The following is a 16,848-nucleotide window of genomic DNA, read 5'->3' on the forward strand; positions in this document are numbered from 1 at the left end:
TCTCAGGATTGTAGTGTAATAACATAATACTACAACTGAGAAGAAGAAGAGACACTGCTGCCACTGATGGAAACCAAAGCATCACTACCACTGTTACTGCTGGAAATATTCCTACTATTACTAATACTGCTGGAAATATTCCTACTATTACTAATACTGCTGGTATTATTCCTACTATTACTAATACTGCTGGAAATATTCCTACTATTACTAATACTGATGGAAACCAAAGTATCACTACCACTATTACAGCTGGAAATATTCCTACTATTACTAATACTGCTGGAAATATTCCTACTATTACTAATACTGATGGAAACCAAAGTATCACTACCACTATTACAGCTGGAAATATTCCTACTATTAATAATACTGCTGGAAATATTCCTACTTTTACTAATACTGCTGGTAATATGGTAATGCTCCTACTATTACCAATACTGCTGGAAATATTCCTACTTTAACTAATACTGCTGGAAATATTCCTACTATTACTAATACTGCTGGAAATATTCCTACTATTACTAATACTGCTGGAAATATTCCTATTATTACCAATACTGCTGGAAATATTCCTACTATTACCAATACTGCTGGTAATATTTCTACTATTACTAGGTAATATTCCTACTATTACTAATACTGCTGGTAGTATTCCTACTATTACTAATACTGCTGGAAATATTCCTATTATTACCAATACTGCTGGAAATATTCCTACTATTACTAGTACTGCTGGAAATATTCCTACTATTACCAATACTGCTGGTAATATTTCTACTATTACTAATACTGCTGGAAATGTTCCCACTATTACTAATACTGCTGGTAATATTCCTACTATTATTAATACTGCTGGTAATATTCCTACTATTACCAATACTGCTGGTAATATTCCTACTATTACCAATACTGCTGGTAATATTTCTACTATTACTAATACTGCTGGTAATATTCCAATTATTACCAATACTGCTGGTAATATTTCTACTATTACTAATACTGCTGGTAATATTCCTACTATTTCTAATACAGCTGATAATATTCCTACTATTACTAATACTGCTGGTAATATTCCTACTGTTACCAATACTGCTGGTAATATTCCCACTATTACTAATACAGCTGGAAATATTCCCACTATTACTAATACTGCTGGTAATATTCCTACTATTACTAATACTGCTGGTAATATTCCTACTATTACTAATACTGCTGGTAATATTCCTACTATTACTAATACTGCTGGTAATATTCCTACTATTACCAATACTGCTGGTAATATTTCTATTATTACTAATACTGCTGGTAATATTCCTATTATTACCAATACTGCTGGTAATATTCCCACTATTACTAATACTGCTGGAAATGTTCCTACTATTACTAATACTGCTGTCTTAATATTCCTACTATTACTAATACTGCTGGTAATATTCCTACTATTACCAATACTGCTGGAAATATTCCTACTATTACTAATACTAATATACCTACTATTACTATAAGAATATATGAAGGAAATACCATGGAAGAAATGATAATACTACAAATATTAATAGTGATACTACTAGTACTACTAGTAATTCTACTACTAAAGCTACTTACAGGCTATTACTGCTGCTACTACTACTATTAAGGGCACTTCTATTAAGATTAATATTACTACTAGTACTAAGCATAGTTCTGCTACCATGTCTACGGCTATTACTAATACTACTATTGAATGTACTTCTATTAAGATTACTACTACTATGACTACTACTAAGGCTACTTCTATTAAGATTACTACTACTATCACTACTAAGACTACTAACACTACTACTTTTAAGACTACTATGACTATTAATACGGCTACTACAGACTACTACCACTACTATTACTTCTAAGGCTTCTACTATTGCTACAAAAACTACTTTAGCTATTACTACCACTATTATTCCTCCTCCTCCTAAGACTGCTATTACTACTGGGACTATTACTGCCACCATGACTATATATTAATGCCTGACATCCCCCATCCTGGTGTGGAGGTCTCTGCTATCTGTCTGCACAGTGACCGGGGGTGGGGGGGGGGGGGGGGTGCGCTGCTGCTGCTGCTTCTTTTGGGGGTGACTCACACTTTCCATGGTTAGATGACATTTGGTTCATAGATGAAGATAAGACCCTTTGTTGCTACAACCACTATATCTACAGCCTAAGCCGCAGCCCTGTACAATCTACAGAACAGACAGAAACCCAGGAGAGGGGGCAGCAGGGTCCCACCCCAACATCACCCATCACAATGCACTGCATGTGGAAGTGTCAGTCTACAACTGCAGCTCTGGAATTCTACTCATGAACCAGGCGGCTCAGGATGAGATCACAGTCTAACAAGTCTATACAAAAAGTCTGCTTCATCTATATATATAATTGTCTAAGGGTTTTTCTGTCTGTCTGTCTGTCTGTCCTGGAAATACCGCGTCTCTGATTGGTCGAGGCCGCCAGGCCTCGACCAATCAGCGACGGGCACTGCATGGCAACGATGATGTCATAAAGGTTGCCTCGACCAATCAGCGACAGGCACAGTCTGCCGCGAATTTGCCTCGACCAATCAGCGACGGGCACAGTATCGACGTAGATGTCATAATGGTTGCCATGGCGACGATGATGTCATAAAGGTTGCATCGACCAATCAACGACGGGCACAGTCTGCCGCGAATTCTGGAATCATCATTGTCCATATACTACGGGGACATGCATATTTTAGAATACCCGATGCGTTAGAATCGGGCCACAATCTGCGACGGGCACAGCATGGCGACGATGACGTCATAAAGATTGCCTCGACCAATCAGCGACGGGCACAGTCTGCCGCGAATTCGCCTCGACCAATCAGCGACGGGCACAGTATCGACGTAGATGTCATAATGGTTGCTATGGCGACGATGATGTCATAAAGGTTGCCTCGACCAATCAGCGACGGGCACAGTCTGCCGCGAATTCTGGAATCATCATTGTCCATATACTACGGGGACATGCATATTCTAGAATACCCGATGCGTTAGAATCGGGCCACAATCTAGTGTCATATAAAACCCATGTCATTCTGAAACCTGATCCAAGACCTCTGCTTGTTGTCAAAGTATGGAAATATTCATGGTTAGAGGCCTGAGACTTCTCTCAGATGAGGGTTTGTTACAGATATATTCAGTCACTGTATGTGACATCCAGACTGATACAATGTAACAAACCATCAGGGCAGGAAAGACAAATGGCAGCTGATGGGTTTAGATCACAGGCGATTGTTAACACCTTTGTAACAAACCCTCAGCTGTGACAATCATGAGATCTATACAGTATATAAAGATGAATCTTTCCATTTAATGATAGCAAGCAGAGGTACAGAGAAGCTGAAATATAAAGAGTACATTTATAAAGCGAGAAGTGTCTATGAATAATAATAATAATGCAATATTATTATAACATTATTATTTGTATGCATATTGTTATTATTTGTATTATTATTATTGTTATTATATTAAATAATAAAAGTAAACAATAAAATGCTGTTTCTTGCATATTTTGGTGACAGGTTTTCTCAATCTGCACCTTATACATATAGAGATGCAAATGGGTGTCAGTGATGTGAGTGACCACTGGGGGCACTGTTCTACTACACTTTATTGCAGATGCAGGGCACTGGGCAGGGATCTCCGCATTTTTTTTTACATTGGGAGAAATCAGAAAATATTTTTTCCACTCAGGAGGCTTCATATACCTGGGACTGGTAATATAAGATCAGCAATAATGGCTGCCTTCCAGAGGACCAGTAACCAGGTTGTAAAGAACCGAAGAACAATCAGGTGGAATCCCTGACATCAATGTCAGAAAAGATCCAATTCCATGAAAGCGAAAAATCTAAATTTACACAGGAGATAGTATCACACCGGATGTAATTAGATACATGGCTCAGTGATACATTGTCAGTAACAATTACTGTATATAATTGGAAAATCTATATATATAATTGTCTAAGGGTTTTTCTGTCTGTCTTGGAAATCCCGCCAGGCCTCGACCAATCAGCGACGGGCACAGCATGGCGACGATGATGTCATAAAGGTTGCCTCGACCAATCAGCGACGGGCACAGTCTGCCGCGAATTCGCCTCGACCAATCAGCGACGGGCACAGTATCGACGTAGATGTCATAATGGTTGCCATGGCGACGATGATGTCATAAAGGTTGGCTTTGACCAATCAGCAACGGGCACAGTCTGCAGCGAATTCTGGAATCATCATTGTCCATATACTACGGGGACATGCATATTCTAGAATACCCGATGCGTTAGAATCGGGCCACAATCTAGTAATACTATAATACTGCCCCCTATGTACAAGAATATAACTACTACTAGATGGTGGCCCGATTCTAACGCATCGGGTATTCTAGAATATGTATGTAGTTTATTTATGAAGGTTTCCACGTAGTATATAGCACAGCCACGTAGTATATTGCACAGCCACGTAGTATATTGCACAGCCACGTAGTATGTTGCACAGGCCACAGCCCACATAGTATATAAGACAGCCCACGCAGTATATAACACAGCCCACGCAGTATATAACACAGCCCACATAGTATATAGCACAGCCCACGGTGTATATAGCACGGCCCACGTAGAATATAACACAGCCACGTAGCATATAGCACAGCCATGTAGTATATTGCACAGCTACGTAGTATATAGCACAGCCACGTAGTATATTGCCCAGCCACGTAGTATATAACAGCCCACATAGTATATAGCAATGTGGACACCATATCCCTGTTAAAAAAAAACCAAAATAACAAATCTATATATATAATTGTCTAAGGGTTTTTCTGTCTGTCTGTCTGTCTGTCCCGTTTATTCATTCGCTGATTGGTCGAGGCCGCCTGGGCCTCGACCAATCAGCGACGGGCACAGTATCGACGTAGAAATCCCGCGACTCTGATTGGTCGAGGCCGCCAGGCCTCGACCAATCAGCGACGGGCACAGCATGGCGACGATGATGTCATAATGGAAATCCCACTCGATCAATCAGCGACGCGGGATTTCCAGGACAGACAGCCAAACCCTTAGACAATTATATATATAGATAATACTGCCCCTATGTACAAGAATATAACTACTATAATACTGTCCCTATGTACAAGAATACAACTACTATAGTACTGCTCCTATGTACAAGAATATAATTACTATAATACTGCTCCTATGTACAAGAATATAACTATTATAATACTGCCTCTATGTACAAGAATATAACTACTATAATACTGCTTCTATGTACAAGAATATAACTACTATAATACTGCCCCCTATGTACAAGAATATAACTACTATAATACTGCTCCTATGTACAAGAATATAACTACTATAATACTGCCCCATATGTACAAGAATATAACTACTATAATACTGCCCCTATGTACAAGAATATAACTACTATAATACTGCTCCTATGTACAAGAATATAACTACTATAATACTGCTTCTGTATACAAGAACATAACTACTATAATACTGCCCCCATGTAGAAGAATATAACTACTATGATACTGCCCCCTATGTACAAGAATATAACTACTACAATACTGCTCCTATGTACAAGAATATAGCTACTATAATACTGCCCCTATGTACAAGAATATAACTACTACTAGATTGTGGCCCGATTCTAACGCACTGGGTATCCTAGAATATGCATGTCCCCGTAGTATATGGACAATGATGATTCCAGAATTCGCGGCAGACTGTGCCCGTCGCTGATTGGTCGAGGCAACCTTTATGACATCATCGTCACCATGGCAACCATTATGACATCTACGTCGATACTGTGCCCGTCGCTGATTGGTCGTGGCTTGGCGGCCTCGACCAATCAGAGACGCGGGATTTCCATTATGACATCATCGTCGCCATGCTGTGCCCGTCGCTGATTGGTCGAGGCCTGGCGGCCTCGACCAATCAGAGACGCGGGATTTCCAGGACAGACAGACAGACAGACGGAAAAACCCTTAGACAATTATATATATAGATAATACTGCTCCTATGTACAAGAATATAATTACTATAACACTGCCCCCTATGTACAAGAATATAACTATTATAATACTGCCCCTATGTACAAGAATATAACTACTATAATACTGCTTCTATGTACAAGAATATAACTACTATAATACTGCCCCCTATGTACAAGAATATAACTACTATAATACTGCTCCTATGTACAATAATTATTTCAACTATAATACTGCTCCTATGTACAAGAATATAACTACTATAATACTGCTCCTATATACAAGAATATAACTACTATAATACTGCTTCTATGTACAAGAATATAACTACTATAATACTGCCCCCTATGTACAAGAATATAACTACTATAATACTGCTCCTTTGTAAAAGAATATTACTACTATAATACTGCCCCTATATACAAGAATATAACTACTATAACACTGCCCCTATGTACAAGAATATAACTACTATAATACCGCCCCTATGTACAAGAATATAACTACTATAATACTGCCCCTATGTACAAGAATGTAACTACTATAATACTGCCCCTATGTACAGGAATATACAGTAACTACTATAATACTGCTCCTATGTACAAGAATATAACTACTGTAATACTGCCCCCTATGTACAAGAATATAACTACTATAATACTGCTCCTTTGTAAAAGAATATTACTACTATAATACTGCCCCTATATACAAGAATATAACTACTATAATACTGCCCCTATGTACAAGAATGTAACTACTATAATACTGCCACTATGTACAGGAATATACAGTAACTACTATAATACTGCTCCTATGTACAAGAATATAACTACTGTAATACTGCCCCCTATGTACAAGAATATAACTACTATAATACTGCTCCTTTGTAAAAGAATATTACTACTATAATACTGCCCCTATATACAAGAATATAACTACTATAACACTGCCCCTATGTACAAGAATATAACTACTATAATACCGCCCCTATGTACAAGAATATAACTACTATAATACTGCCCCTATGTACAAGAATGTAACTACTATAATACTGCCCCTATGTACAGGAATATACAGTAACTACTATAATACTGCTCCTATGTACAAGAATATAACTACTGTAATACTGCCCCCTATGTACAAGAATATAACTATTATAATACTGCCCCTATGTACAAGAATATAACTACTATAATACTGCTTCTATGTACAAGAATATAACTACTATAATACTGCCCCCTATGTACAAGAATATAACTACTATAATACTGCTCCTATGCACAATAATTATTTCAACTATAATACTGCTCCTATGTACAAGAATATAACTACTGTAATACTGCTCCTATACACAAGAACATAACTACTATAATACTGCTTCTATGTACAAGAATATAGCTACTATAATACTGCCCCCTATGTACAAGAATATAACTACTATAATACTGCTCCTTTGTAAAAGAATATTACTACTATAATACTGCCCCTATATACAAGAATATAACTACTATAACACTGCCCCTATGTACAAGAATATAACTACTATAATACCGCCCCTATGTACAAGAATATAACTACTATAATACTGCCCCTATGTACAAGAATGTAACTACTATAATACTGCCCCTATGTACAGGAATATACAGTAACTACTATAATACTGCTCCTATGTACAAGAATATAACTACTGTAATACTGCCCCCTATGTACAAGAATATAACTATTATAATACTGCCCCTATGTACAAGAATATAACTACTATAATACTGCTTCTATGTACAAGAATATAACTACTATAATACTGCCCCCTATGTACAAGAATATAACTACTATAATACTGCTCCTATGCACAATAATTATTTCAACTATAATACTGCTCCTATGTACAAGAATATAACTACTGTAATACTGCTCCTATACACAAGAACATAACTACTATAATACTGCTTCTATGTACAAGAATATAACTGCTATAATACTGCCCCTATGTACAAGAATATAACTACTATAATACTGCTCCTTTGTAAAAGAATATTACTACTATAATACTGCCCCTATATACAAGAATATAACTACTATAACACTGCCCCTATGTACAAGAATATAACTACTATAATACCGCCCCTATGTACAAGAATATAACTACTATAATACTGCCCCTATGTACAAGAATGTAACTACTATAATACTGCCCCTATGTACAGGAATATACAGTAACTACTATAATACTGCTTCTATGTACAAGAATATAACTACTATAATACTGCCCCTATGTACAAGAATATAACTACTATAATACTGCTCCTTTGTAAAAGAATATTACTACTATAATACTGCCCCTATATACAAGAATATAACTACCATAACACTGCCCCTATGTACAAGAATATAACTACTATAATACCGCCCCTATGTACAAGAATATAACTACTATAATACTGCCCCTATGTACAAGAATGTAACTACTATAATACTGCCCCTATGTACAGGAATATACAGTAACTACTATAATACTGCTCCTATGTACAAGAATATAACTACTGTAATACTGCCCCCTATGTACAAGAATATAACTACTATCATACTGCTCCTTTGGAAAAGAATATTACTACTATAATACTGCCCCTATATACAAGAATATAACTATTATAATACTGCCCCTATGTACAAGAATGTAACTACTATAATACTGCCCCTATGTACAGGAATATACAGTAACTACTATAATACTGCTTCTATGTACAAGAATATAACTACTATAATACTGCCCCCTATGTACAAGAATATAACTACTATAATACTGCTCCTTTGTAAAAGAATATTACTACTATAATACTGCCCCTATATACAAGAATATAACTACTATAACACTGCCCCTATGTACAAGAATATAACTACTATAATACCGCCCCTATGTACAAGAATATAACTACTATAATACTGCCCCTATGTACAAGAATGTAACTACTATAATACTGCCCCTATGTACAGGAATATACAGTAACTACTATAATACTGCTCCTATGTACAAGAATATAACTACTGTAATACTGCCCCCTATGTACAAGAATATAACTACTATAATACTGCTCCTTTGTAAAAGAATATTACTACTATAATACTGCCCCTATATACAAGAATATAACTACTATAATACTGCCCCTATGTACAAGAATGTAACTACTATAATACTGCCACTATGTACAGGAATATACAGTAACTACTATAATACTGCCCCTATGTACAAGAATGTAACTACTATAATACTGCCCCTATGTACAGGAATATACAGTAACTACTATAATACTGCTCCTATGTACAAGAATATAACTACTGTAATACTGCCCCCTATGTACAAGAATATAACTATTATAATACTGCCCCTATGTACAAGAATATAACTACTATAATACTGCTTCTATGTACAAGAATATAACTACTATAATACTGCCCCCTATGTACAAGAATATAACTACTATAATACTGCTCCTATGCACAATAATTATTTCAACTATAATACTGCTCCTATGTACAAGAATATAACTACTGTAATACTGCTCCTATACACAAGAACATAACTACTATAATACTGCTTCTATGTACAAGAATATAGCTACTATAATACTGCCCCCTATGTACAAGAATATAACTACTATAATACTGCTCCTTTGTAAAAGAATATTACTACTATAATACTGCCCCTATATACAAGAATATAACTACTATAACACTGCCCCTATGTACAAGAATATAACTACTATAATACCGCCCCTATGTACAAGAATATAACTACTATAATACTGCCCCTATGTACAAGAATGTAACTACTATAATACTGCCCCTATGTACAGGAATATACAGTAACTACTATAATACTGCTCCTATGTACAAGAATATAACTACTGTAATACTGCCCCCTATGTACAAGAATATAACTATTATAATACTGCCCCTATGTACAAGAATATAACTACTATAATACTGCTTCTATGTACAAGAATATAACTACTATAATACTGCCCCCTATGTACAAGAATATAACTACTATAATACTGCTCCTATGCACAATAATTATTTCAACTATAATACTGCTCCTATGTACAAGAATATAACTACTGTAATACTGCTCCTATACACAAGAACATAACTACTATAATACTGCTTCTATGTACAAGAATATAACTACTATAATACTGCCCCTATGTACAAGAATATAACTACTATAATACTGCTCCTTTGTAAAAGAATATTACTACTATAATACTGCCCCTATATACAAGAATATAACTACTATAACACTGCCCCTATGTACAAGAATATAACTACTATAATACCGCCCCTATGTACAAGAATATAACTACTATAATACTGCCCCTATGTACAAGAATGTAACTACTATAATACCGCCCCTATGTACAGGAATATACAGTAACTACTATAATACTGCTTCTATGTACAAGAATATAACTACTATAATACTGCCCCTATGTACAAGAATATAACTACTATAATACTGCTCCTTTGTAAAAGAATATTACTACTATAATACTGCCCCTATATACAAGAATATAACTACTATAACACTGCCCCTATGTACAAGAATATAACTACTATAATACCGCCCCTATGTACAAGAATATAACTACTATAATACTGCCCCTATGTACAAGAATGTAACTACTATAATACTGCCCCTATGTACAGGAATATACAGTAACTACTATAATACTGCTCCTATGTACAAGAATATAACTACTGTAATACTGCCCCCTATGTACAAGAATATAACTACTATCATACTGCTCCTTTGGAAAAGAATATTACTACTATAATACTGCCCCTATATACAAGAATATAACTATTATAATACTGCCCCTATGTACAAGAATGTAACTACTATAATACTGCCCCTATGTACAGGAATATACAGTAACTACTATAATACTGCTTCTATGTACAAGAATATAACTACTATAATACTGCCCCCTATGTACAAGAATATAACTACTATAATACTGCTCCTTTGTAAAAGAATATTACTACTATAATACTGCCCCTATATACAAGAATATAACTACTATAACACTGCCCCTATGTACAAGAATATAACTACTATAATACCGCCCCTATGTACAAGAATATAACTACTATAATACTGCCCCTATGTACAAGAATGTAACTACTATAATACTGCCCCTATGTATGTACAGGAATATACAGTAACTACTATAATACTACTCCTATGTACAAGAATATAACTACTGTAATACTGCCCCCTATGTACAAGAATGTAACTACTATAACACTGCCCCCTATGTACAAGAATATAACTACTATAATACTGCCCCCTATGTACAAGAATGTAACTGCTATAATACTGCCCCCTACGTACAACAATATTACTACTATAATACTGCCCCTATGTACAAGAATATAACTACTATAATACTGCTCCTATGTACAAGAATATAACTACTATAACACTGCCCCCTATGTACAAGAATATAACTATTATAATACTGCCCCTATGTACAAGAATATAACTACTATAATACTGCCCCTATGTACAAGAATGTAACTACTATAATACTGCTCCTATGTACAAGAATATAACTACTATAATACTACTTCTATGTACAAGAATATAACTACTATAATACTGCCCCCTATGTACAAGAATATAACTACTATAATACTGCTCCTATGTACAAGAATATTACTACTATAATACTGCCCCTATATACAAGAATATAACTACTATAATGCTGCCCCTATGTACAAGAATATAACTACTATAATACTGCTCCTATGTACAAGAATATAACTACTATAATACTGCTCCTATATACAAGAATATAATTACTATAATACTGCCCCTATATACAAGAGTATAACTACTATAATACTGCCCCCTATTGTTATGATCCCAATGGCAAGGATCTCAGAGATTACAGCAATGTCTGCAAACATAAATACCAGCTCATAGGGACGTGGTAACTAGGCTGACCATATACCTGATCCTAGCACAAACACTAACAGTAGCCGGGGAACGTGCCTACGTTGATCCTAGACGTCTCGCGCCAGCCGGAGAACTAACTAACCCTATCAAGGAAAATAAGACCTCTCTTGCCTCCAGAGAAAAGACCCCAAAGTAATACAAGCCCCCAACAAATAATAACGGTGAGGTAAGAAGAAAAGACAAACGTAAGAATGAACTAGATTTTAGCAAAGAGAGGCCCACTGACTAATAGCAGAAAATAGTAAGATGACTTATATGGTCAGCAAAAAACCCTGCAAAATATCCACGCTGAATATCCAAGAACCCCCAAACCGACTAACGGTGAGGGGGGAGAATATCAGCCCCCTAGAGCTTCCAGCAATATCAGGAATCACATTTTGTACAAGCTGGACAAAAATATGAACCAGCAAAATAACAAAAAATAAGAAAGCAGGACTTAGCTTATCTTGCAAAGAACCAGGACCTGAAGACAGGAGCAAACAGAAATGAACTGATTACAACGATGCCAGGCACTGGACTGAGAATCCAGGAAGTTTAAATAGCAACACCCCAGGCCTAACGAAGCAGGTGAGTACCAACCTGGTAAAAGACAATCCAAGTACCAAATCACTAGTGACCACAAGAGGGAGCCAAGAAGTATAGTTCACAACACCCTATGTACAGGAATATAATACTATAATACTGCTCCTATGTACAAGAATATAACAACTATAATACTGCTCCTATATACAAGAATATAACTACTATAATACTGCCCCCTATGTACAAGAATATAACTACTATAATACTGCCCCTATGTACAGGAATATAACTACTATAATACTGCCTCCTATGGACAAGAATATAACTACTGTGATACTGCCCCCTATGTACAACAATATAACTACTATAATACTGCTCCTATGTACAATAATATAACTACTGTAATACTGAACCTACGTACAGAAATATAGCTACTATAATACTGCTCCTATTTACAAGAATATAACTAATATAATACTGCTCCTAAGTACAAGAATATAACTACTATAATACTGCCCCTATGTACAAGAATATAACTACTATAATACTGCCCCTATGTACAAGAATATAACTACTATGTTACTGCTCCAATGTACAAGAATATAACTACTATAATACTGCTCCTATGTACAAGAATGTAACTACTATAATATTGCCCCCTATGTACAAGAATATAACTACTATAATACTGCCACCTAAGTACAAGAATATAACTACTACAATACTGCCCCTATGTACAAGAATATAACTACTATAATACTGCCCCTATGTACAAGAATATAACTACTATGCTACTGCTCCAATGTACAAGAATATAACTACTATAATACTGCCCCCTATGTACAGGAATATAACTACTATAATACTGCACCTATGTACAAGGATATAACTATTATAATTCTGCCCCTATGTACAAGAATATAACCACTGTAATACTGCCTCCTATGTACAAGAATATAACCACTGTAATACTGCCTCCTATGTACAAGAATATGACTACTATAATACTGCCCCTATGTACAAGAATATAACTACTATAATACTGTTCCTATGTTCAAGAATATAACTACTATACTACTGCCCCTATGTACAAGAATATAACTACTATAATTCTGCCCCCTATATACAAGAATATAACTACTATAATACTGCTCCTATGTACAAGAATATAACTACTATAATACTGCTCCTATGTACAAGAATATAACTACTGTAATACTGCGCCTATATACAGAAATATAATACTATAATGCCGTTCCTATGTACAAGAATGTAACTACTATAATACTGCCCCCTATGTACTAGAATATAACTACTATAATACTGCCCCCTATGTACAAGAATATAACTACTATAATACTGCCCCCTATGTACAAGAATATAACTACTATAATATTGCCCCTAAGTAAGTACAAGAATATAACTACTATAATTCTGCCCCCTATCTACAAGAATATAACTATTATAATACTGCTCCTATGTACAAGAATATAACTACTGTAATACTGCGCCTATTTACAGAAATAAAATACTATAATACTGCTCCCTATGTACAAGAATATAACTACTATAATACTGCTTCTATGTATAAGAATATAACTACTATAATACTGCCCCCATGTACAAGATTATAACTACTATAATACTGCTCCTATGTACAAGAATATTACTACTATAATACTGCCCCTATATACAAGAATATAACTACTATAATACTGCCCCTATGTACAAGAATATAACAACTATAATACTGCTCCTATGTACAAGAATATAACTACTATAATACTGCTCCTATGTACAAGAATATAACTACTATAATACTGCTCCTATATACAAGAATATAACTACTATAATACTGTCCCTATATACAAGAATATAGCTACTATAATACTTCCCCCTATGTACAGGAATATAATACTATAATACTGCTCCTATGTACAAGAATATAACAACTATAATACTGCTCCTATGTACAAGAATATAACTACTATAATACTGCCCCCTATGTACAAGAATATAACTACTATAATACTGCCCCTATGTACAGGAATATAACTACTATAATACTGCCCTCTATGGACAAGAATATAACTACTGTGATACTGCCCCCTACGTAGAACAATATAACTATTATAATACTGCTCCTATGTACAAGAATATAACTACTATAATACTGATCCTATGTACACGAATATAACTACTATAATACTGCCCCTATGTACAAGAATATAGCTACTATAATACTGCTCCTATGTACAAGAATATAACTACTATAATATTGCTCCTATGTACAAGAATATAACTACTATAATACTGCCCCATGCACAAGAATATAACTACTATAATACTGCTCCAATGTACAAGAATATAACTACTATAATACTGCCCCCTATGTACAAGAATATAACTACTATAATACTGCCCCTATGTACAACAATATAGCTACTATAATACTGCCCCTATGTACAAGAATATAACTACTATAATACTGCCCCTATGCACAACAATATAACTACTATAATACTGCCCCTATGTACAAGAATATAACTACTATAATACTGCTCCAATGTACAAGAATATAGCTACAATAATACTGCCCCTATGTACAAGAATGTAACTACTATAATGCTGCCCCCTATGTACAAGAATATAACTACTATAATACTGCTCCTATATATAAGAATATAACTACTATAATACTGCCCCTATGTACAAGAATATAACTACTATAATACTGCTCCTATGTGCAAGAATATAACTACTATAATACTGCCCCTATGCACAACAATATAACTACTATAATACTGCCCCTATGTACAAGAATATAACTACTATAATACTGCTCCAATGTACAAGAATATAGCTACTATAATACTGCCCCTATGTACAAGAATGTAACTACTATAATGCTGCCCCCTATGTACAAGAATATAACTACTATAATACTGCCCCCTATGTATAAGAATATAACTACTATAATATTGCCCCTAAGTAAGTACAAGAATATAACTACTATAATACTGCCCCTATCTACAAGAATATAACTACTATAATACTGCTCCTATGTACAAGAATATGACTACTGTAATACTGCGCCTATATACAGAAATATAATACTATAATACTGCTCCCTATGTAGAAGAATGTAACTACTATAATACTGCTCCTATGTACAAGAAAATAGCTACTATAATACTGCTGCTATGTACAAGAAAATAACTACTATAATACTGCTCCTATGTACAAGAATATAACTACTACAATACTGCCCCCTATGTACAAGAATATAACTACTATAATACTGCCTTCTATGTACAAGAATGTAACTACTATAATACTGCCCCTATGTACAAGAATATAACTACTATAATACTGCCCCCCCATGTACAAGAATGTAACTACTATAATACTGCTCCTATGTACAAGAATATAACTACTATAATACTGCTCCCTATGTACAAGAATATATCTACTATAATACTGCCCCTATGTACAAGAATATAACTGCTATAATACTCCTCCTATGTACAAGAATATAACTACTATAATACTTCCCCTATGTAGAAGAATATAACTACTATAATACTGCCCCTATGTACAAGAATATAACTACTATAATACTGCTCCTATGTACAGGAATATAACTACTATAATACTGCTCCTATGTACAAGAATATATCTACTATAATACTGCTCCCTATATGTAAGAATATAATTACTATAATACTGCCCCTATATACAAGAATATAACTACTATAATACTGCTCTATGTACAAGAATATAACTACTATAATACTGCCCCTATTTACAAGAATATAACTACTATAATACTGCTCCTATGTACAAGAATATAACTACTATAATACTGCCCCTATGTACAAGAATATAACTAATATAATACTGCTCCTATGTACAAGAATATAACTACTATAATACTGCTCCTATGTGCAAGAATATATCTACTATAATACTGCTCCCTATATGTAAGAATATAACTGCTATAATACTGCCCCCTATGTACAAGAATATAACTACTATAATACTGCTCTATGTACAAAAATATAACTACTATAATACTGCTCCTATGTACAAGAATATAACTACTATAATACTGCCCCTATGTACAAGAATGTAACTACTATTATACTGCCCCCTATGTACAAGGATATAATTACTATAATACTGCTCCTATGTACAAGAATATAACTACTATAATACTGCCCCTATGTACAAGAATGTAACTACTATAATACTGCCCCTAT

Source organism: Ranitomeya variabilis, chromosome 4 (assembly GCF_051348905.1).
Source record: "Ranitomeya variabilis isolate aRanVar5 chromosome 4, aRanVar5.hap1, whole genome shotgun sequence".
NCBI classification, from domain to species: domain Eukaryota; kingdom Metazoa; phylum Chordata; class Amphibia; order Anura; family Dendrobatidae; genus Ranitomeya; species Ranitomeya variabilis.